Source organism: Bacillus rossius, chromosome 1 (genome assembly GCF_032445375.1).
Source record: "Bacillus rossius redtenbacheri isolate Brsri chromosome 1, Brsri_v3, whole genome shotgun sequence".
Taxonomy (NCBI): Eukaryota; Metazoa; Arthropoda; class Insecta; order Phasmatodea; family Bacillidae; genus Bacillus; species Bacillus rossius.
In genome coordinates, this window is record NC_086330.1 from 14,206,588 (window position 1) to 14,228,932 (window position 22,345).

At 37.7% G+C, this 22,345-nt stretch overlaps 1 non-coding gene across 1 annotated transcript; it reads right to left on the reverse strand.

The window, feature by feature from the left end:
- Positions 1 to 5,603: 5,603 nt before the first annotated feature.
- Positions 5,604 to 5,720, reverse strand: Trnal-caa (transfer RNA leucine (anticodon CAA)). The gene is made up of 2 exons: positions 5,683 to 5,720; positions 5,604 to 5,649 (listed from the first exon to the last, which is right to left on the reverse strand). It is a non-coding gene; the product is annotated as a tRNA-Leu (tRNA).
- Between the last annotated feature and the right edge of the window lie 16,625 nt (positions 5,721 to 22,345).

The following is a 22,345-nucleotide window of genomic DNA, read 5'->3' on the forward strand; positions in this document are numbered from 1 at the left end:
ACCAATGAATATTTGTAGATTATTCAAAATGAGTTATAATTTTTTACACATTTTATAGTTTATAATGGTTTAAAAGTGTCACTAATTCTGTAATTGCAAGTTGGAATTCTTAATCCAAACCGAGTCATTATGTCTGAATAAAAAAATAGCAATAAAATGTTTATAATAAAAAGTGCTCGTCTAATAAATATAAAATGCAAATAGGTTATATAGGAATGTAGCATATTCAAAATAATTTAAAGGCCTGAAATTTTTAAATAATAATTTAAGAACTTTTTCTGCATACTTTCTATTCTTTTGATGCAGAGAAAGTTTTAAATTTAATAAGACCTAAAGATCTTCATGTGTTGCTAATAGTATTATCTACATGTTGGTGAAAAAAAGCTTGGCATCCAATATAACTCGAAAGTCTTAAAAGAGGACACCACGATTAATGTCATTACTTACTATGTGATAATTCAATAAGTTTTTTTGACTAAAGGTTATACAATAAATGCTATCGTAATTCAGAGACGTTTGTTAACTTGAAACTCATGTCCGGAAAGCTGAAATAACTTGCTGAATAGTTCCAAAAACATATTTCCTAATTAAATTTTTTTTCATCAGCATATTTTCTTTATCAATTCCTATTACAGTTGGAGTATCATTTATTAAAGAGTAGTTTAGATAAACTACTACTTTACGGAACACCTAATACCATGAAATTGAATTTGCAAATTTGACTGCAAAGCATCTATTTGTACGATAATTAAATCATATATACCACGCATTTCTTGACGAGGCCGAAAATTAACAATTTTTCATTCATAAGATTATGTTGGAAAGTATCAAAGGATTTGCTCTTGATGAAATAAATAGAAAATTTATTTATATCTGGATTAATACTGGCACACACACACGTTTAAAAAAGCGCGTTTTAAAGACGATATTTCTGATTGAAAACTATGTGGTTTTACAGAATAATATTTTTAGAAATAAAAATAATGTGCCTATAAATACTTTTTCGTCAAAAACTGCTAAAATACAACAAAACAAAGTTTTCTGACTAGGATTTAACCGTCAATAATACTTCAAGAAAATATATACCGATAAACGGTTGAACACACAACCACTCACTGACTGATGCAAACTAAATTAAAATATTTCGTACAAAAGAAAATTTTTTTTAAATGTTTTAAATGTTTGTTTGAGCTTTATTAAGACATTTTGGAATGATAATGCTACAGTTACTAATAACTAAAACTACAAAAAAATATTTTTGCAAAACTCCGTTCCCCCGGAGAAACCCCCGGAATGGCCACCGCATGGGGAGCCCAAGAAAAGAAACGGGCTCCCCATTTGGAAGCCACCTGGAAGGTTTTTTTCTGTTCCACCCACCGTTTCTTTGGTAGCCTGACTTGTTACAAGGGATTGTATTCCTACCAGAGAAAATGCCACCATTTTGTCTGGGCAATCCGCCTTGGAGGAGCCGGGGCGCGAACCCGGGTCCTACAAGTCACAAGGCAGGCGCTCTACCCCAGAACCAGAGTGGTAGAGCGGATACTTGCAGTCTTCTTAACACTGACATGATGTTTTTCCACAAGTTTACTTTAGTTTAGTGTGTCATTAACACGTGCAGTAACATCTAACCTCGGTAACGAGCAAATATATGTGTTCTTATGTTGTTCGTTCAGCATGAATTATGTAATTTCATAACAGTGAAATAAAATTTGTATAACTAGTCTAGCAATTTTTTAGTAACTTTCCTGGAAACAAACGTACAATCCCGCTGTACAATAATTATATAGAAATATAGACAAGTAAAAACATTTGTAAGATCTTGCACTGTCGATGGTAAAGTTATTTTGAAATAAATGTTAGATATTGAAAGAGTGTGTTTAGTTAAAATATGCGTGTGCTTACAAGCATAAAGTTATTGTATAAACATTTAATTTATTTGGTTTTAAAGCCACAGAAACGTTAACTTGTTTATATTACTTTTGGCTTTCTTTTGTTTTACCGTGCTTAATATAAGCAGCTAATCCCTGGAACGCTATTCAAACAACTGTTTGCAAATAACTAAATATTGGAGGTACTGGGGCAACACGAAGCATAAATGGTAACACTATTTTGTAGTGATACAGTTATTTTCATGTAAATGAACAAATAGTTAAGGTTACATGAATATTCTATTCCATTTACAAAGAATATTTACGGTGCACAACGGCAAACAGAATAAATCAACGATGAAACTTAACAGATAAAAATTTAATAAACAACTGCTATACAGAGATGCACAGTTGAACCCAGCGATGTGAATGAACAGTGATGACAGCACAGACTAACACCGTAAGTAACAGCTGAGCGAAAAAACAGATATTTTGAAAACCTCAACGATGATAGCGCAGACTAACACAGTATATGATTCCTAAGAGAATAGTTGCGACGTTTCGGGAAAGAGATCTTAAGGCACAAACAGACTGATGTTTGTCATGACATACAGTTTAAATAGTAATGGCGTTTGTCTAAAACTACATCTTGAATTAATTTACCTATTATTAAAAATGTTGTTTGTCAGTTGAATTTTATTTAATGAACTAAACTGAATTTGTTGATATTCACATACTTACTGACTTTCTTTAAACAAATTTGTGTTTTTTTATGTGTATATTTGTTTACACTTCTGTTAACAAGGCACAGGCATTAGTGCAGAGAAGCTTATTCAAAAGAGGAACATGTTTCTGTAACAATAAGTGTCAAGATCGTGAAAAAAAAGGGTGAAAGTAGGTTTGCCAGAAATATTTAGACAAATAATTTTATTTTACAAAAATACAATGGCAAAAATTTCAAAAGTACTTAAGGGATCGTAAACTAACCTAAAAATGTATTTTCAAGCATTATCTCTGTAAAAGAGTTTCCGGAGGAGGGACTGGATTCTGCCCTCCCCTTCCACAAATACTGTATACACTCATGGTAAATGTTTAAACAAAATTACATGTAGTAACACGCACTAGTACAGGATATACTCAAAAGACGTGAATTAAAATTTAGGAGACCGTAATATTTGATAGTTGCACTTATAATATTAGATGTCAATAATTTTTCAAGACATGTGATGATAGCCTACATGGAGTACTATAGTCTGAAACTATGTATTTGTACTGTTATGTAATAATCGTACACTCATGCCTGTAGCATAAGGAATCACTACAAGGCAATCTGATGGTGAGAAAGGATACACTATCGAAGTTTATGGACCGAGTCGTAAGACACTATATTCGCATTCCAGAGAACATAGGTTCAAATCCCGACTGGTAATTGTCATATCATTTTGACGTAAAACGTTTAAAAAATCACAGCGAAACATATGGGTACCAGAAAAAGTCTGACGAAAAGGTGTGTATCATTTTGCTTTAACATTTTAATAACTATATAGGCTTCGGCCTGAGACGCATTTAAGTATTCCTTACCTTGACCTCCCAAATACACTTAGTTTTAATTTAGTTTCGGAAAAAATTTCTGTTCAGTGTAGCTCACGACTCAGATGTGATATAGCGGTGATTCGTGTGATTGTGTATAGAGAACTGACAACATTGGGCAATACAGATTGTAGATTCACCAAAAAAACATTAATTTTGATATTATGCCTTCGGTATCTCATTTATCATATCACAGGACAATGTTAAACAGAATTTTCGTCGTAAGCTACCATTTAGTGTCTGTTTTGAATTAAAATTTTTATTACGTAGTCAATGTCTCGTTTTTATTGTTTTTATTTTAAACAATTACACTAAAAGTGACTCGCTAACATAGAAGTTTCACTTGAAACCAACAGCCGTGAGTCTCGATACAGCCCCACCGATTTTTTTTATTGAAAATTGGTAGGATGGTTCCTTACCGTAGGTCATGGCTAATTCATTTGACATTGTCGCTCTACTGTGGCGTTGTGTTTTGCCTTCTATTAATCTGTTTACGGACAGGCAATCATTTCAGAATAAGAAGAAAAATTATATCTGAAATAGACTATTCCCCTGGTAAACATACATAAAAATGATCATGGCTTTCATAAATTAATATTCTGAAATGTTTTCATTTAACCAGCTCATTACAGTATTTCTAAATGATTTATTAGTCATTGAGACAGTTATAATATAGGTATAATTTCACAACTACTTAATCAGTAAAACTTAAGAGGCCACTCCAGTGTTTCAGGGGCACTACGCAACCCGCGTTAACCTCATAAGATTCAATGCTATTTTCATTTTGCTTATAACTTATTAACTAATATACATTTCGAAATGATGCTTGCTTGATATGTAAGACAACGATGCTCTTATCAAAGCCCCTTTCTTCAAAAATGTGCATAAATTATGGTTCAAACCTAGACAATACACTTATGCATATTAGTAAAGATTAGTATAAAACCATAATTTATGCACGTTTTTGAAGAAAGGGGCTTTGATAAGAGTTTCGTTATCTTACATATCAAGCAAGCATCATTTCGAAATCTATATTAGTTAATAAGTTATAAGCAAAATGAAAATAGCATTGAATCTTATGAGGTTAACGCGGGTTGCGTAGTGCCCCTGAAACACTGGAGTGGCCTCTTAAACAGCAAACGTAAATCGTTTCAAGTAACGTATAACAAATATTCCGTATTCGCAGTTCACAGGTTAGAAAGGGTGTGATTTTTTTTATCTATTCTTAATGGCAATAGTTTTATTTCTGTACATCTATATGTTAAAATAAACTTCTAATGGTTTTCACAGCACATGCTAAAAACATAATGCTATAATATTAATACCCTGTAACATCCCCAACATGACAAAAACAACACCACGGCCATTAAGAAGTAACAGCCATTAAGTAGTGAAGTCAGCCTACGAAAAGTGTACCCCAACACCACCATCAGAAACATAATGTGGGTATTATTAATGATGTAGTACCTAACGTAAAATATATATTTTTTTTGGGAAATCATTAACGCTTAAGTTTATTTTATTGTTCTTTTGATAGACATTACATAAAATAAACTCAATTGAATTACCACCTCAGTAGTATGACTATACACCTGATGGTGATAGCTGTCGTGGCATTTTAAACATATGATATAAACTAGGTAAACCCGTCCACGCTTCGCTGTGGATCAGTATTAAATGAAATGGATAGGAAAATAAAGTGGGTAAGTATTGTAATAAAATTGAATTGAAAATAATAATAGTTTACAAAATTAAATTATCATTATAGCTAACCATAAATAAAATTTCATTAAATGCATAGATTATTAATTGCTTAACAAATCAAATTTTTAAAAAAAAAGTGTCTGGCATGTACTACCTTAAATCCATAATTCGACAAATACGTGGCGTGTATGTTGTGTAAAATGGTACGCTGAGAGACACTAGAAAGACTTCCGTTGTTTACTAATTTAAAAAGAAAAAATACTTCTAAAATTTTCTACACAACTCATAAAAAACGGTTGCGCTGGCTTTAGTAGATACGTGCACACTACTTGTAACATCGTAAGAAGTACTCTATTTTGTTTGCATTAGAATTTCTTACTAAGGGTAAGTTTAAGTATTTATCGAAAGAAGACCTACTTTCTTTCACCTGTAAAAAGTACTTGTCAGAAGTGGGATTCGAACCCACGCCCTGAGATGAGGACCAGAAAGCCCGGCTCCCGCTGAGCGGGTAAGGATGATCCTTGAGTCTGGCGCCTTAGACCGCTCGGCCATCCTGACAACTTGTAAATTAGTTAGGAATCACATTTATATAAATAGTATTTTAAATGTTGAGTCTAATAAAAGATATTATACATCCTGGTGATTTTAAACTCTGTGAAACATTATTAGAAGGGACTTTCCCATTTTATGAATCAGCTCTTAAATTATATTTTCTAATTTTATTTAGCCTAATTTGCTATATATAAATTTACTTTAGCCAAATATTCACTTTAGCTCTGATGTTACTCACAAAGCTTAGGGAAGCATGATGTTCACAGACGAGAGAGCCAAACGCCCGATCGTGCATCTTCGGTTTTTTTTTTGTTCATTGTAAATAAATATGGCGGTGTTGATAAAAGGAAAGACCATAAACAATGCAACGGTATTTATTTGTACGCCACCATATTTTTCGTTAGCCGTGTGTCCGTGAATGTTTATATTGGACAACTCGATAAATATGTAGTTTAGTGGTATTTCTGAAAAATAATGTTAAAAATCCGAAAATACTTTTATTCTATGCTCTTTAACTTCCTTTTTTCATTAAACCCGGCGGAGATAAGAAATTCCAAATACTTTAGGAATATTTCTGTCAACATCAGCAATATAAATTGAACCCGTATAGAATCCGACATATTAATTTTATATTTCATTAGGGAGCGTTTAAGTATTACGTAACGCAATTTTTTGATATTTTTGACCCCCCTCCCCCCCCCCCATGTAACGCGCCGTAACGTTTTTCTGTACCCCCCCCCCCTCCCCCCTAGTAAAACGTTACGTAACCCCAAGTGACCATTTTTACCTAAAGTTACAATTATGTGGCGTAACGTACCGGAATATGTCACTAAAATACCTTTGTTATTGTTTTAATCGCTTTAATGTTATTTATTAACATTTGAAATGTCTTGTTTTTAAAAGCAAGAGCTTTCTAATGTTTTTTTTTGTCCTAATAAATTTTTACTACTTAATCATACATTTAGCAATCATACATTTAATTACGTCGTTTTCCTGACTTGGCCCTGTCCTTACACACTTTTTGCTTTATCTGCCATTTTTCTTCTCACGCATTCTCCTATTTTAGCGTTTTACTAATAAAGCTATTAAAATCAAATAACAAATTTTATTTATAATAATTATTTTTACCTTTGGCAATGCAATTATAAACATAAAACTAACTGAAATAAAACATTTTTGTCAAAATATAATCGTATTTAAGAATACGATCGAACGAAAACGAAAAACATTTAAAATAAAATTAGCCATAATTAAAATAAGAAGATTGTAAAAAAAAACAATTCAATTGGAGTTTTACTGCTCCTCTGTCCATGGGCTTGCCAGCCACTCAGTTTCTTTCATTACTGGCATCCGGAGAGCAGACGAAGAGGGTTCCGGAATTGTTAACCCGCTTGCATCAACTTCGTCTTCGTCGAGCCAATCGGCATCCTCAGACGATGTTTCACAGCGACGCACAATGCAGAGAAGCTCATTTGCCCTTCTTGCAGCAAGTCGCTGTGGCCGTACTCGACTTTCATGACGGTCTTGGGCAGTCTTGCCATGCATGAAACGATTGTGCATTTGCACACTCTTGTGGGATGTAAAATAAATCCCACAGGTTGAACATACTCGGTTCTTTAGGTCAGAGTGTACTGATGGGCAAAATAAATCGTAAGGCATCTGCTAAACCCTTCTAGAGGAGGCGACAGATCAACAGACAACCTCAAAAGAAGTGGCGAAAACTTGCATAATCCTTTGTCTATCTGACTAGGTACCACGAGCTTGTTTGTGGTTTGAAGGATTGGGCAGGGTGGCGGCAGGAAAGTTTCTGGAAAGACAGATTTTAATGCACTCCTCAAGCGGGAACAGCAGGATTCATCCGCGCATTTAATAACTTGCAAGGAATATTCCGATTCACGGACGTGAGCGCTATACCACGACATATTAGGTTATGCTGGATCCTGCAAGCTATCTTCAGGATTTCTATATTCCGCCGAAACATCGTAGTTGTCAATTTTCATACAGTCGGCCAAGTGACTGAGCACATAAACGAAAAGGGTTGCCATCTTGGGAGAACAAAATACGAACAATTCAATCGGGAATCCCCCGTAAAAAATAAACGAAGAGGGTTGCAAACTTGGGAGATTTTAATTCTGTAGTAGTTTTATAACCCTTCAGACCAATCGTCTTTCGTACCACAACATTACTGTTGTGATGAGAGAAAATCTCACACATAGAAAACCGTGTATTGTGAATATCAATACCTACATAATTTCTAATATGGCGGTTGGAGTCTACGTTGACAACCGAAGTATAACGAAACCATCCGAATAGCGGCATTTTTTGTTTTAACTAATTTACTGGAGTGACGAGAAAAACTATCACAGCTGTTGATATATATATATATGTGTATATATATATATATATATATATATATATATATATATATATATATATATATATATATACTTTACGTTTGGAGTTAAAAAAAAACATTCTCTAATCCTGTAAAGCAAGCAGAAGCAATTTTGTGAAGGTAAAAAAAAATTAAGTTATCATGCCATTTGAAATTTTGAGAAAAAAAAAAGGTTTAAAAAATGCGTGAAAGAATCTGTCTCTACGCGACCGTTCTGAAGGGTTAAAAAAAAAAAAAAAAAAAACAATGTGACGTAACGCGTAGGTCAAAACCCCCCCCCCCCCTGTAACGCATAGTAACGTTTTACAAGACCCCCCTCCCCCCTCCAAATTCGTTACGTAATACTTGAACGCTCCCTTATAGCCCGAACTGTAATTCATATTTTTTTTTTTTACTTTCATTATAACGCCCTTGCAATCCCATTCGTGGATGGAATTTCGTAAAATTCTTTTTCAGTTGAACTCAAGATGACAAAGATAATAATTTCGCAAAATTTAAATCTGTAGGAGCTCTAGATTTAAATTTAATTTTTTTTTTAACGCCCCCACACGGCCCCTTGTGGGTAGAATTTGATTAAATTCGTTTTTGGTAAATTTTAACATGCCAAAAAGGATATTCTGGCCAATTTTATACTTATAAGAGCTGAAGTTTAAAATTGTGGATTTTTTTAATTAACGCCCCCGCAACCCCTCTTGCAGGTGGAATTTTGTAAAATCCGTTCTTAGCTGACCTCTACTCGGCGAAAGGAATATTCCTACAAAATTTCAAGTCTCTAGGCCTTATGGTACCAGAGATATCGTGATTAGTCAGTACATAGGTGGAAATCTCTTTATATATATTTATATATATATATATATATATATATATATATATATATAAATTCAATATTTTACTTACTTAACCGTCGGTTGTCAGGGAATTGTGATTTTCGGTCACTAGATTGCATTTCATTTCAACTAGTGACCTGGCGTTAAAACATTAACTAGAATCACAAGACTTAATATGCTGCTTATTTATTCAAATTCTTTTTAAGATAATAGACATAATTTACTCATGTCGTTCGAGTATTAGGACTGTATGGTCGCGTTTTAACTTATGGTAGTTTTCCGTCACCCCCAGACGGAATTTTTCGATTATGGTAGTCTTCCAATATGGCAGTCTTCCAGTATGGTAGTCTTCCAGTATGGTAGTCTTCCAGTATGGCAGTCTTCCGTCGCCCCACCTCCCCCGGCAAAACAGGAGGAAAAGTACAATATTTTTATTTTTACAGATCGCGGCTATAAGTATACAGTGCTGCTTCCTATAACCCATTTTTGGAAAAAAATTGTTTCTATTAGTGCGCGATCTGTTTTGTTGATTTATGACTGGAACTACAGAAAGTAACCATCAGAAGCGCAATCTGTAGCCTTTTAAGTTAACCTAAGAAACAGCTAGGGGGTTAACAGTGCTACCTAACGATGTATTCTATACACTACTTCGAGAGCAAAGCAGCTGTACTGATTCCATGGAGTGTATAAGGAATAATGGTAGAATTCCGCCTCGTCCTTTGAACTTATGGCAGAATTCCGTTATGGTACTTTTCCGCCTTTTTCGAAGAGGCCAGGTGGAATACTGTCATTATGGTAGATTTCCGATATGGTAGTCTTCCGCGCCCCCGAATAATTCACCGACGTTTCAGTCAACATTGCAGTCGCCATCATCAGGGAACAGTTACCTACTGTAGGACTGCAATATCGACCGAAACGTCGGTGAATTATTTGACAAGGACGCGGCTACAACCCGGAAGCCAAAGCTACTTGAGACAATGGCCGTGAAAGTCTGCGAACATTATTAACAAAAAATATTGTTTTGTTTTAGATTTACGTATTTAAAAACGTCGTGAGAAGACACTAAATGCATACTTTTACATGGGGAAACAAAATTAAAATTAAAAAAATCCCTTTAGACACAGCCTATGTTCTGCAATATTACAAAATGATCGATTTTTTTTTCTCATTTTCCTTGCAGCGGAAATATTATCAATTTTTTTAACTCAATGCATCCAGCATTTAATAGCTTAGAACAAATTACATACTATGCCAACTAAGGTAATTATTCAATTTTTGGACCTTAAAATACTGTATTTTATCCCTTGCACTAATAACGTGGTCGTATAGGAGTTTGCTTTCAACAAAATTTAAGATTATAATAAGATGTTTTTAAAAAATTTCCACGGATTTGATTCTAAGAAGGTTTTTATTCTTTTAGTTTCAACTCCTGTTTTTACGGTAATAATTCGTTTTAACAAAAATTGTTTCAGCCAAAGTTTTAGATAAAGTTTAGAATTTATACAATAAATTATAATGGATTTGATAATTTACTGTCAAACCTTATTTCCACTTCTTGCAGTAATGGTTGGTTAGATAAAAATCTATTTTAACAAAAGTTTCAGACAATATTTAAAAAGCTAAACAAAATTGATTCGATGGTGTATATGGTAGGGAAGATTTATTTATTTTCTTATTCCAACCCCAGGATTTTTCAACCCTTTGCAATAATTGTACTATAAAAAATTTGTTTCACACAAAAGTTTTAGATAACAATTATAATATTTACAAACAATTTGAACGGTTTTGGTAGTGTGCCTACTAAAGGAGTTAGTATTTTTTTTTTTGTTATTTAACCCATGTTTATTTTACCACTTGCAGTCATGGAAGGTCGTATAAAAATTATTTCAGACAACATTTTTACATAATAATTCAAGATTTTACAATAAATTAGAACGAATTTAATAGTGTACATGTTACTGAATTATGATTTTTTTTTTAAAATTCTACCATTGTTTTTTTAACCCCCTGTAACCATGACTCATCTTGTCAGAAAATGTTTTGGATAAAAATCATAAGACTAATATATTACTTGTACGAATTCGATGTTATGCCTACGAACAGAGTTATGAATTTTTTTTCCGCCGCCATCCCTTGCAGTTATAGTTGATCACATCAAAAAAATTATTCAGACAAAATATTTTGGCATTATTCCTGCGAGTTTTAATACGTTCGAACGGATTGATATTGTCCGTATTACGGGAGTTGGAACGATTTTTTTTATCCATCCCCATACTACCCCCTTTGTTCGGATATTACCCATTAACGAACGCGACCGAGATATTCCACTAATAGAATTTATATATCAGTTTGGAAGTGACTTCAGAAAAATTGCTACAGATGTCGTGTCTACATACACACCAATATAAACTTTTGAGTTGACCTTTTTTTTTTTTGGAGTATATGGACCATGAAACTAAACACTATATAAAAATTTTCTGGAAGTCGAGCCATAGTAAAGCTACAATAGGTATTTCGAAGAAATACTACCCAAATCAACCTAAAACGAAATTATATGCTTCACGCAGTTAGAAACGCATAGCCTATTAGAAATAACTACGGAAAGCGGATTGGATTCGCATATTAAAATAAAATATCTTGCTGCGTTTCTAAATCGAGTGAATAAATTATACATTTCCTAAACCACAAAAAAACGATAAAATAACAGACAATCTTTGGAAATTTTCATAAATTAACAATTAAGTAGATTTTGAAGAAAGACTATATGTTACAGTCGTTAGCATTATGCGACTTCCGGAAAATATCCATATATATATATATATATATATATATTGATTCCTAGACCTCAATACTATCGTCTACACACCTAACAATACACAACAATTACCTCCAGACTGATACATAAAGTACAGATTTGAAAAAACTCGGTCGAGTTCGTTACTTAATAATGTTCGCAGGATTTCACGAACATTGTCTGAAGTAGTTTGGCTTCTGGGTTGTAGTCGTGTCGGTCGACATTGCAGTCGCCATCATCAGGGAGCAGCTACCTACTGAGTAGGTAACTGCTCTCTGATGATGGCGACTGCAATGTCGACCGAAACGTCGGTGAATTATTCGCCAAGGACACGACTACAACCCAGAAGCCAAGCTGCTTGAGTTGGTTACTTGCCGAAGTTGGACTAAAGGGGTGGAAATAGGGAAGGTTTGTTTGGTATGTAATAAGCATTCCGAGAAACTTGACTCTTCTTTTCGTAAATGCCAGTGACAGCATGCGCGCAGACCAGGAGTGACCACTGCCCGCTGCGCAGTGGAAGGTCTCTCCGCCTGGAGCTCTTTGAGGCGGCTTGTCAATTACAGCTAACGCCGCTTCCCGCGTCCTACGTGACCCGAATGCCCTAGCCATTAGGCGTTAGTGTTGGGGGGAGGTGGGATATAAGTGGCACTGTTCCCATTCACGTCGCGTTCCTGCTGTGGCCAGGCATTCCCTGTTCCGACGGCCGCTGCGGACATGTGGCATTTTGGTTTCTCTCAAGCTTACAGATCTTCACGAATAACTACAGCGATACAAGAGTGTCCCAGTTATTGCTTTTAACGGAATCATCTGTAAGAGTTATAGAGTTTGATGTTTTCTCGCTTGCAGCGCCACCTACGCAAAATGGCGACTCCTGAGCGTAATTAGTAGGAGGTGATATCTTTGAAAATCCTACGATTCACGCCGAGTATTCGACATGCCCGAAGATTACCGAATACCTACCTGCCTTCGGGTGACTTCGGAATTCTTTTGTTTAGGTGAATAAAAGAATATTTTATTTTGCCGTGTGTGCGTGAATGCCTAATTAATTAAAAAGGTCGATTAGGTCAGCTCAGTTACATTATAAATACTTACAAACTAAGCGGACATTAAAAATAATATGAATTATTTTTAATGGTTATTTAGTTTTAAAGTATTTATAATGTAACTGACCTGACCTAACAAAACAAAGGATGAACATTAGGAACTCACGTAATTTTTTTTTACTTATTACCTTCGCAACAATATCCAAACAACAAATGAATCTTAAGTTAATTACATCGCATTTTAATTTGATGACATTGCAAGACGAATGTAAATTATAAGAATGTTCGTATATTTACTCAAATATTAGTCTTGGTTTTATTGGTTTAATTTGTATTATTGTTATGAAACATCCTACCTATATTTGTTTATGTCGTTTTTCACCTAAACAAAATAATTCCGAAGACACCCGAAGGCAACTATACGGTAATGTTCGGACATGTCGAATACTCGGCGTGAATCGTAGGCTTCCCGATATCTTTGTACGAGAGTGGTTGAACGTCGAAAACCCTGACAGTTGGATTGGTCGTAATGGTCGAGACGAATAGAGCTCCTTTTTTTTAACTGGTCTCCACGTTCACCCGACGTAACGCCATGCGATTTTTCTTCCTTTGGGGCTTTATAAAATATCGTGTCTACGTTCTGCCTCTACCTAATGATTCGCCAGAGTTGAGACACAGAATTGAATCAGCTATTGCTCCCATAACTTCGAACTTGTTAATCAAATTGTGGGAATAATTGGACTTTTAGGTTGGATGTGTGCCGCACAACTAAAAGTGCACATATTAGACATGTGTAAGAAAAAACTAGGCTATTTCACCTTCAATATAAGTATGATATTTTGTAAATAGTCTAAACTAAACTGTCATAATATAACATTAATCTGGAACATTCTTTTATGGACATCCTATATTTAAAATATGGTACTATAAAAGTACACTTGTATGCACTATACAGTTAATACTATAAAGTTTCCTTTTGTTTTTTAAACTTTGGTTCGCACCATCCGCCAAAGATGGCAGCACAGTGGTCACACATTTCCGTTTCATGCGTCTTTCGTCGCATTCACGAAATTACTCCAACCAAAAGCCGCATACTGAGAGCTAGAATGTTTATACAAAAAATAAGTGATATAGAACGCTATGTATCGAGACATACGCGGTGATATACAACGTCATGTAGTGCGAACGCGATGTAGTGAGACATACGTGGTAATATACAACGCCATGTAGTGAGACATACGTGGTAATATACAACGTTATGCAGTGAGATATACGAGCTTATATACAACGTTATGCAGTGAGACATACGTGGAAATATACAACGCTATGTAGTGATATATTCGTATGGTAATATACAATGTTATGCAGTGAGATATACGAGCTTATATACAACGTTATGCAGTGAGACATACGTGGAAATATACAACGCTATGTAGTGATATATTCGTATGGTAATATACAACGTTATGCAGTGAGATATACGAGCTTATATACAACGTTATGCAGTGAGACATACGTGTAAATATACAACGCTATGTAGTGATATATTCGTATGGTAATATACAACGCTATGCAGTGAGACATACGTGGTAATATACAACGTCATGTAGTGAGACTTACGTGGTAATATACAACGCCATGTAGTGAGACATACGTGGTAATATACAACGTTATGCAGTGAGATATACGAGCTTATATACAACGTTATGCAGTGAGACATACGTGGTAATATACAACGCCATGTAGTGAGACATGAAGCGAGGGTAGCTACTGGTCCAGGCGAGAGGAACGAGGCAGCGGAATACCGCGCGGCTGTGTGGGCGAGAGCCGAGAACCAGACACTCCTTCCTGCCGGAGTCACGCGCGCAGCAGAGCAGTCGAGTGTCGGACAGCAGCTGTATTCTGGAGTGCCAACTGCAGCACTGAAGTACGATCATCTCAAATCAACATTCGGTCAACGAAATGTTATTTATGAGAATTAGAACGTCTAATAAATCGTTGAACGCCGGCTGCACGCACGAAAAAGTGTCCTGTTACGCTGTGTCCCATTACGCTAATTTTACGCTTGCGCCGCATCTATCTTTCTTCCACTCGATTGGAACAACCATCGATTTGACTTTTGCGAGGCACATTAAACTTGAAACACTCCCATTCGTTTCCTACTTTTCCTATCATCGTCCTATCCTTAACAGAATAACACAGATTGGAATAAGTTAAATAGCAAACATGTATAAAAGTTATAGTTAAAATAATCTCTTTGTTAAAGTACCTAATAAACATATTTGAATTAATGAGTTCAAATAAAAGTAAATTTATCAATTAAATTGTATATTTCATTTCACTCCTTCTTTGATCCATACAAAATAGTGATAAATCAATAAAAATGATTCAATTTTATTCATAAAAGTATGCAACCATTTCATCAATGTTTTGTTATGACGTTGTCACGTTAAACTATCGTCCGTAAACCGACTTTACAGACAACCAATTTTTTTCTTAAATGTTTGAACGGTGCAAACATTGGTTCGTAAGCTCAATTTTTTTCAATTACTATGTAAAAATCATTGGTTCCTCAGTCCTTTCTTTTCAATGACTAAAGATTCAAACCACATTGGTTTACCAACTATTTTTAATGATTAACAATGCAAACACTTTTGGTTAGTCAGTTTTTCCAATGATTAATGATGCAATCAACATTGGCTCGTCAGTTTCTCAGTGATTAACGATGCAAACAATATTGGTTCGTCAGCTCTATTTTTTTTCTCCAGCGATTAACGATGTAAACAACACCGGTTCGTCAGTTAGGGCAGATCCCATCGCTGTTACTGTTTGTTTGTCGTAGACAGAGAACAGAGCAGGAATATCGAGAATGCAATTCGGTTGTGGTTTGTAGTGAAGAACAATCACGGAATTCGCTTGGAGTGGTTTTGAGAAACCGGAAACCGAAATCAGTGATTCAAACCCGTGTCCTCCTCGTAATGCGAATCCGATGTCTGGCCGCGGCGTGGCGCCACGCCTACCCGTGATTGGTCGGTTGGTTCACGGCGCGGTCGATTACGCGAGCCGGCCGTTACGTTACTATTGCAACTACGTGCGTGGCGCGCGTGTCCCGTTAGCATTTGGCAACAGCGCCTTGCAAGGGAGGCGCAGCTCGGAGAACTGGCCTGGCCGGGCGCTTCGTTCACTCAGCGACTTCTCAGGCTGTTGAGACACAATCATGGGCATTCAGAAGTGAAGTGAAATGAAGTGGCGACTCTGCGATAAACAGGGATGTGTTACCTCTGATCGGTGATCAGTATTCCTAGTGGTGAGCCAAAGGTGCAGGGTTCGTCTTTCGGCTGAATTGGAGTTTCTACATTTGTGGGGAAATTACCTTCTCGAGTCAAATATTTACAATGATAATTCTGGAAAGAAAATAAAATTGGTTGTCTGTAAAGTTGGTTTACGGACGATAGTTTAAAGTGACAACGTCATAGCAAAACATTGATTAAATGATTGCATACTTTTATGAATAAAATTGAATCATTTTTATTTATCAATATTTTGAATGGATGCAAAGAAGGAGTTAAATGAAATCTACAATTTAATTGATAAATTTACTTTTATTTGCACTCATTAATTCAAATATGTTTATTACTTTAACGAAAAGATTATTTTAACTATAATTTTTATACATGTTTGCTATTTAACTTCTTCCAATCTGTGTTATTCTGTTAAGGATAGGACGATGATAGTAAAAGTAGGAAACGAATGGGAGTGTTTCAAATTTAATGTGCCTCGAAAAAGTCAAATCGATGGTTGTTCCAATCGAGTGGATGAGAGATAGATGCGGCGCAAGCGTACAATGAGCGTAACGGGACACAACGTAAAGGGACAATGTGCGTAAAGGGACAGTTTTTCGTGCGTGCAGCCGGCGTTCATCGATGTATTAGACGTTGTCACGTCAAAAGACAAATTTACATAACATTATAATTTTGCTACCAAACTTTCACTGGGGTATTAGTTATTTTTATACATAAACACCAAAACGGTTGAATAGTTTGTCATATCGTGACACAAGCTTCTCGATGCCTTCTTCGAAGAAGTTAGCCGCCACTGAAGAGAGATACATGGCCAGCGCCTGGCCCTCCCTCTTCCTCACAACGCCCCTGTGAGGCGGGTGGACTAATCACACGGCGCACGCGTCAAGACGTATCGCCAAATTTTCGAATAGTGCGACACAATAATTATTAGAGGGTGAACCTGTAGACTTGATTCAGAAACAGGATGGAATCTTTGGAAATTTTTACGAGAGCGGTCGAACGTTGAATTCCCTGACCGTTGGATTGGTCTTAACGGTCGAGACGACAGATCTCTTCTTCGCTGGCCTCCACGTTCTCCTGACATAACGCCATGCGATTTTCATTTTCCTTTGGTGCTTTATAAAATATCCGTCGCTACCTAATATATGATTTGCCAGATCTGAGACACAGAATTTAAGAGGCTATCGCTTCCGTTACTCCGAACATGTTAACCAAAGCGTGGGAAGAATTGGACTTTAGGTTGGTGCATATAATGAATGTTTGTGAGAGAAACTAGGTTTGTTTACCTTAAATTTGATGTATGTTTTGTTGTAAATAGTCTAAATTGAACTAAATTTAAACTGTGACTTTCTTTTATTGGATTATGTGTATTTGAGGAGCATGCGTGTCTTAGGTAGCTAATAGGTAATCTTTAGAGACCTGAAAAATTCGCGGATTCAATGACCTCTAGGATAGCCTCCATTATCCTCTGCATTTCTCAAGCAAACACGCGTGTTCATTGGGTGCTAACTTGTGAGGCGTCTCTACTGGGTAGCTTGTGATTCGAGGCTTCTTTGGTCAATAGTCTGTCATTTGCCCAGAGAGATCCAGTTAAACTGCGAGCCAATAGCAGAAGCAGCAGAATTGTTCACGTGTTTGAATTTCAGCCTATCACGAAATGAATCCGCGAGTTTTTTCCGATCTCTGGTAATCTTTTTTTTTTTTTCAGGGTCGTTCCCGTGGTCACCTGCAGGGGTGAGACGGCGTCCCAGACCTCGGTTATTGTCCCGGCGATGCTCGCAGTTGGGTCGTTACCACAACGCCGAAATACCACACCGCCGAATGTCAAAACTGACCACAACCCCGACTGCTTCACAACGCCGAATTACCACAACGCCGAAATACCATACCGCCGAATGTCAAAACTGACCACAACCCCGACTGCTTCACAACGCCGAATTACCACAACGCCGAAATACCATACCGCCGAATGTCAAAACTGACCACAACCCCGACTGCTTCACAACGCCGAATTACCACAACGCCGAAATACCATACCGCCGAATGTCAAAACTGACCACAACCCCGACTGCTTCACAACGCCGAATTACCACAACGCCGAAATACCACACCGCCGAATGTCAAAACTGACCACAACCCCGACTGCTTCACAACGCCGAATTACCACAACGCCGAAATACCATACCGCAGAATGTCAAAACTGACCACAACCCCGACTGCTTCACAACGCCGAATTACCACAACGCCGAAATACCACACCGCCGAATGTCAAAACTGACCACAACCCCGACTGCTTCACAACGCCGAATTACCACAACGCCGAAATACCATACCGCCGAATGTCAAAACTGACCACAACCCCGACTGCTTCACAACGCCGAATTACCACAACGCCGAAATACCATACCGCCGAATGTCAAAACTGACCACAACCCCGACTGCTTCACAACGCCGAATTACCACAACGCCGAAATACCACACCGCCGAATGTCAAAACTGACCACAACCCCGACTGCTTCACAACGCCGAATTACCACAACGCCGAAATACCATACCGCCGAATGTCAAAACTGACCACAACCCCGACTGCTTCACAACGCCGAATTACCACAACGCCGAAATACCACACCGCCGAATGTCAAAATTGACCACAACGCCGACAGCTCCACAACGCCGAATTACCACAACGCCGAAATACCATACCGCCGAATGTCAAAATTGACCACAACGCCGACAGCTCCACAACGCCGAATTACCACAACGCCGAAATACCACACCGCCGAATGTCAAAATTGACCACAACGCCGACAGCTCCACAACGCCGAATTACCACAACGCCGAAATACCACACCGCCGAATGTCAAAATTGACCACAACGCCGACAGCTCCACAACGCCGAATTACCACAACGCCGAAATACCATACCGCCGAATGTCAAAATTGACCACAACGCCGACAGCTCCACAACGCCGAATTACCACAACGCCGAAATACCACACCGCCGAATGTCAAAATTGACCACAACGCCGACAGCTCCACAACGCCGAATTACCACAACGCCGAAATACCACACCGCCGAATGTCAAAATTGACCACAACGCCGACAGCTCCACAACGCCGAATTACCACAACGCCGAAATACCATACCGCCGAATGTCAAAATTGACCACAACGCCGACAGCTCCACAACGCCGAATTACCACAACGCCGAAATACCACACCGCCGAATGTCAAAATTGACCACAACGCCGACAGCTCCACAACGCCGAATTACCACAACGCCGAAAGACCACACCGCCGAATGTCAAAATTGACCACAACCCCGACAGCTCCACAACGCCGAATTACGACAACGCCGAAATACCACACCGCCGAATGTCAAAATTGACCACAACGCCGACAGCTCCACAACGCCGAATTACCACAACGCCGAAATACCACACCGCCGAATGTCAAAATTGACCACAACGCCGACAGCTCCACAACGCCGAATTACCACAACGCCGAAATACCATACCGCCGAATGTCAAAATTGACCACAACGCCGACAGCTCCACAACACCGAATTACCACAACGCCGAAATACCATACCGCCGAATGTCAAAATTGACCACAATGCCGACAGCTCCACAACGCCGAATTACCACAACGCCGAAATACCATAACGCCGAATGTCAAAATTGACCACAAAGCCGACAGCTAGAAAACTTCTGTGTACCACAACGCCGAAGTAACAACTGAATGAATTTGTGTGTGTTTCTTAAATGTACCTTAAGGCCGAAATACCACAATCAAACCTAACCTTACCTGACCTAACATAACCTAGCGTAATATAACCTAACCTAACTTAACCTAGCCTATCCTAGCCTAGCCTAACATAGCCTATCTTAACCTAACCTAGTCTAACCTAACCTAACCTTTGTGGCAGTCCTGCAATGACATTTTTCGGCGTTGTGGTAATTCTGCGTTGTGGTACACAGCAGTTTTCTAGCTGTCGGCGTTGTGGTATTTCGGCGTTGTGGCATTTCGGCGTCGTGGTGCGTCCCCCTCGCAGTCGTCCCTCGCGCGAGCCGCGGCCGGAAGCGGCGCTGATGTCTCCCCGGAGTCACGTCGGCTCGCCCGGCGGGGAGGACGGCGGGTCCGTGACCTTGGAGCGGGCTCCGTGCCTGCGATTGTCGCGCGGATACGGCGCCGAGGCCATTCGGCCCCCCGCGCATGCGCGGCGGTGGTCGCCCGCAACCCCGGGGAGAAGCCTGAGATGTACAAGTTCTGTGCCTGCCCGAACACGCCCGAATATTCACCTTCGGCCAACCTCGGGAACTGTCAGAATTACGGACACCCCGCACATAAATGTAAAAGCAAAACTATCTGCTCTATATGTGGACTTGATGGGCATAAGTATACAGAATGTAGTAAGAAAAATGAAGGAAATAAGTGTGCAAATTGCAGACGAGAGAATAAACCACACGAGCATAGGGTAGATAGCACTGATTGCCCTGCCTATAAGAGAGCTTACGAAAGAGAAATAGAAAGAACTAATTATGGTGAAATATGAAAATAACATAAAAATAGGGCAACTAAACGCACAACGTTCAGCTGTTGTCAGTGCTGAATTAAATAAGATTGCAGAAAAAATGAAGCTTGATGTGATCTTATTACAAGAACCCTATGTATTACGTGGGCAAGTTGCAGTAATCCATGGTTTAATAAATGCAATAGGAGATAATCCGAAATCGGCAATTTGGATTAGAAATGAAACTCTAACTACGATGTTACTCTCCGGCATTTCTAATGAACATCATGTTTGCATGATCATGCAGATGAGGATGATGAAAATATACGTTATCTCATCCTATTTTCAATTCTCAGATCCTATTGAAGTACATATTGATAAGCTTAATTCAATATTGGATACAATTGGACATGAAAATATAATAATTGGTGCAGACACAAATGCAAAATCTTCTTTTTGGAATTCACCAGTGAATGACGAAAAAGGTGAGATCATGAACGATTTTATCATGGAAAGAGATCTATATGTTATTAATGATGATCCATTAACAGGAACATATCTATCACCAGCAACTAATACTGAGACTTTCATTGATGTGACATTGACTGATAACAACATGAAAGAAAGAGTCAATGAATGGAAGATTCATCTGGACAGTTCAAGTGACCACAGATTGATGACTTATGAAATCCAATTGCAAAGAACTGAGATGCCTCCCATAATAATAAGTCCACGGTACATACATAAGAACGCGGATTGGAAGAAGTTTGATGAATTAATAACAAGCAAAATAAATGAATTATCACATGAAGAAGATGTATATAACTCCGCAGAAGCACTCGCCATGAGATTAACAATTATATTACAGAATATCTGTGAGAAATGCTTTAGGAAACAAACGAAAATTATTCCTGGAAATCCCTGGTGGGATGTTGAATTAGAAGAAACTAGAAGAGATCTGGAAAGACTAAGAAGAATCATGAAGAGAGCGGCAAATGGATTTTATAAACTTTTAATTTTACAACAGTACAGAATAAGGAGAAAGAAATATAAGAAAGATATTTTATTAAAGAATAAGGTATACTGGGAAAAACTTGTCCTTAACAAGGGGAATATGGACCCTTGGGGATATGTGTACAAGGTGATGGCTGGCAAAGTACGAAGTTCTTTTGAAATCCCTGGGATGATGATGGCAAATAGACAAATTACTGACATTACAGAAAATTTGGAAACTATTCTACATGATTTACTACCTAATGACAACCCAGATGAAGATACGAATATTCAAAAGATGAAGAGAGAAGCGATGAAAGAACTGCCTGATACAGAAGACACAGTTTCTTTCACCATCCAAGAGCTTGACAAGATCATTAAAGAGTTAAAACCACGAAAAGCACCAGGTAAAGATAATATAACAACTGAGTTAATTTGGCGAGCTTACCCTCGAATCAAGGAAGTACTGTTACACCTGTATAATTTATGCTTATCTTCAGGAACATTTCCAAAAATATGGAAGGAAGGAGTTCTCAAAATCATATACAAGGGAAATGCTAAGGACCCGAAATTAACTAAGTCATACCGGCCTTTAACTATGCTGCCTAACATGGGAAAAATTTATGAGCGGCTCATTAATGCAAGACTAACAGCTTATTTGGAAGTAATACAGGGAATAGATAAACAGCAGTATGGCTTCAGAAGAGGGTATAGTACAGAAAAAGCGCTATACGATGTAAATCAATATATTAAAAACCTACAAG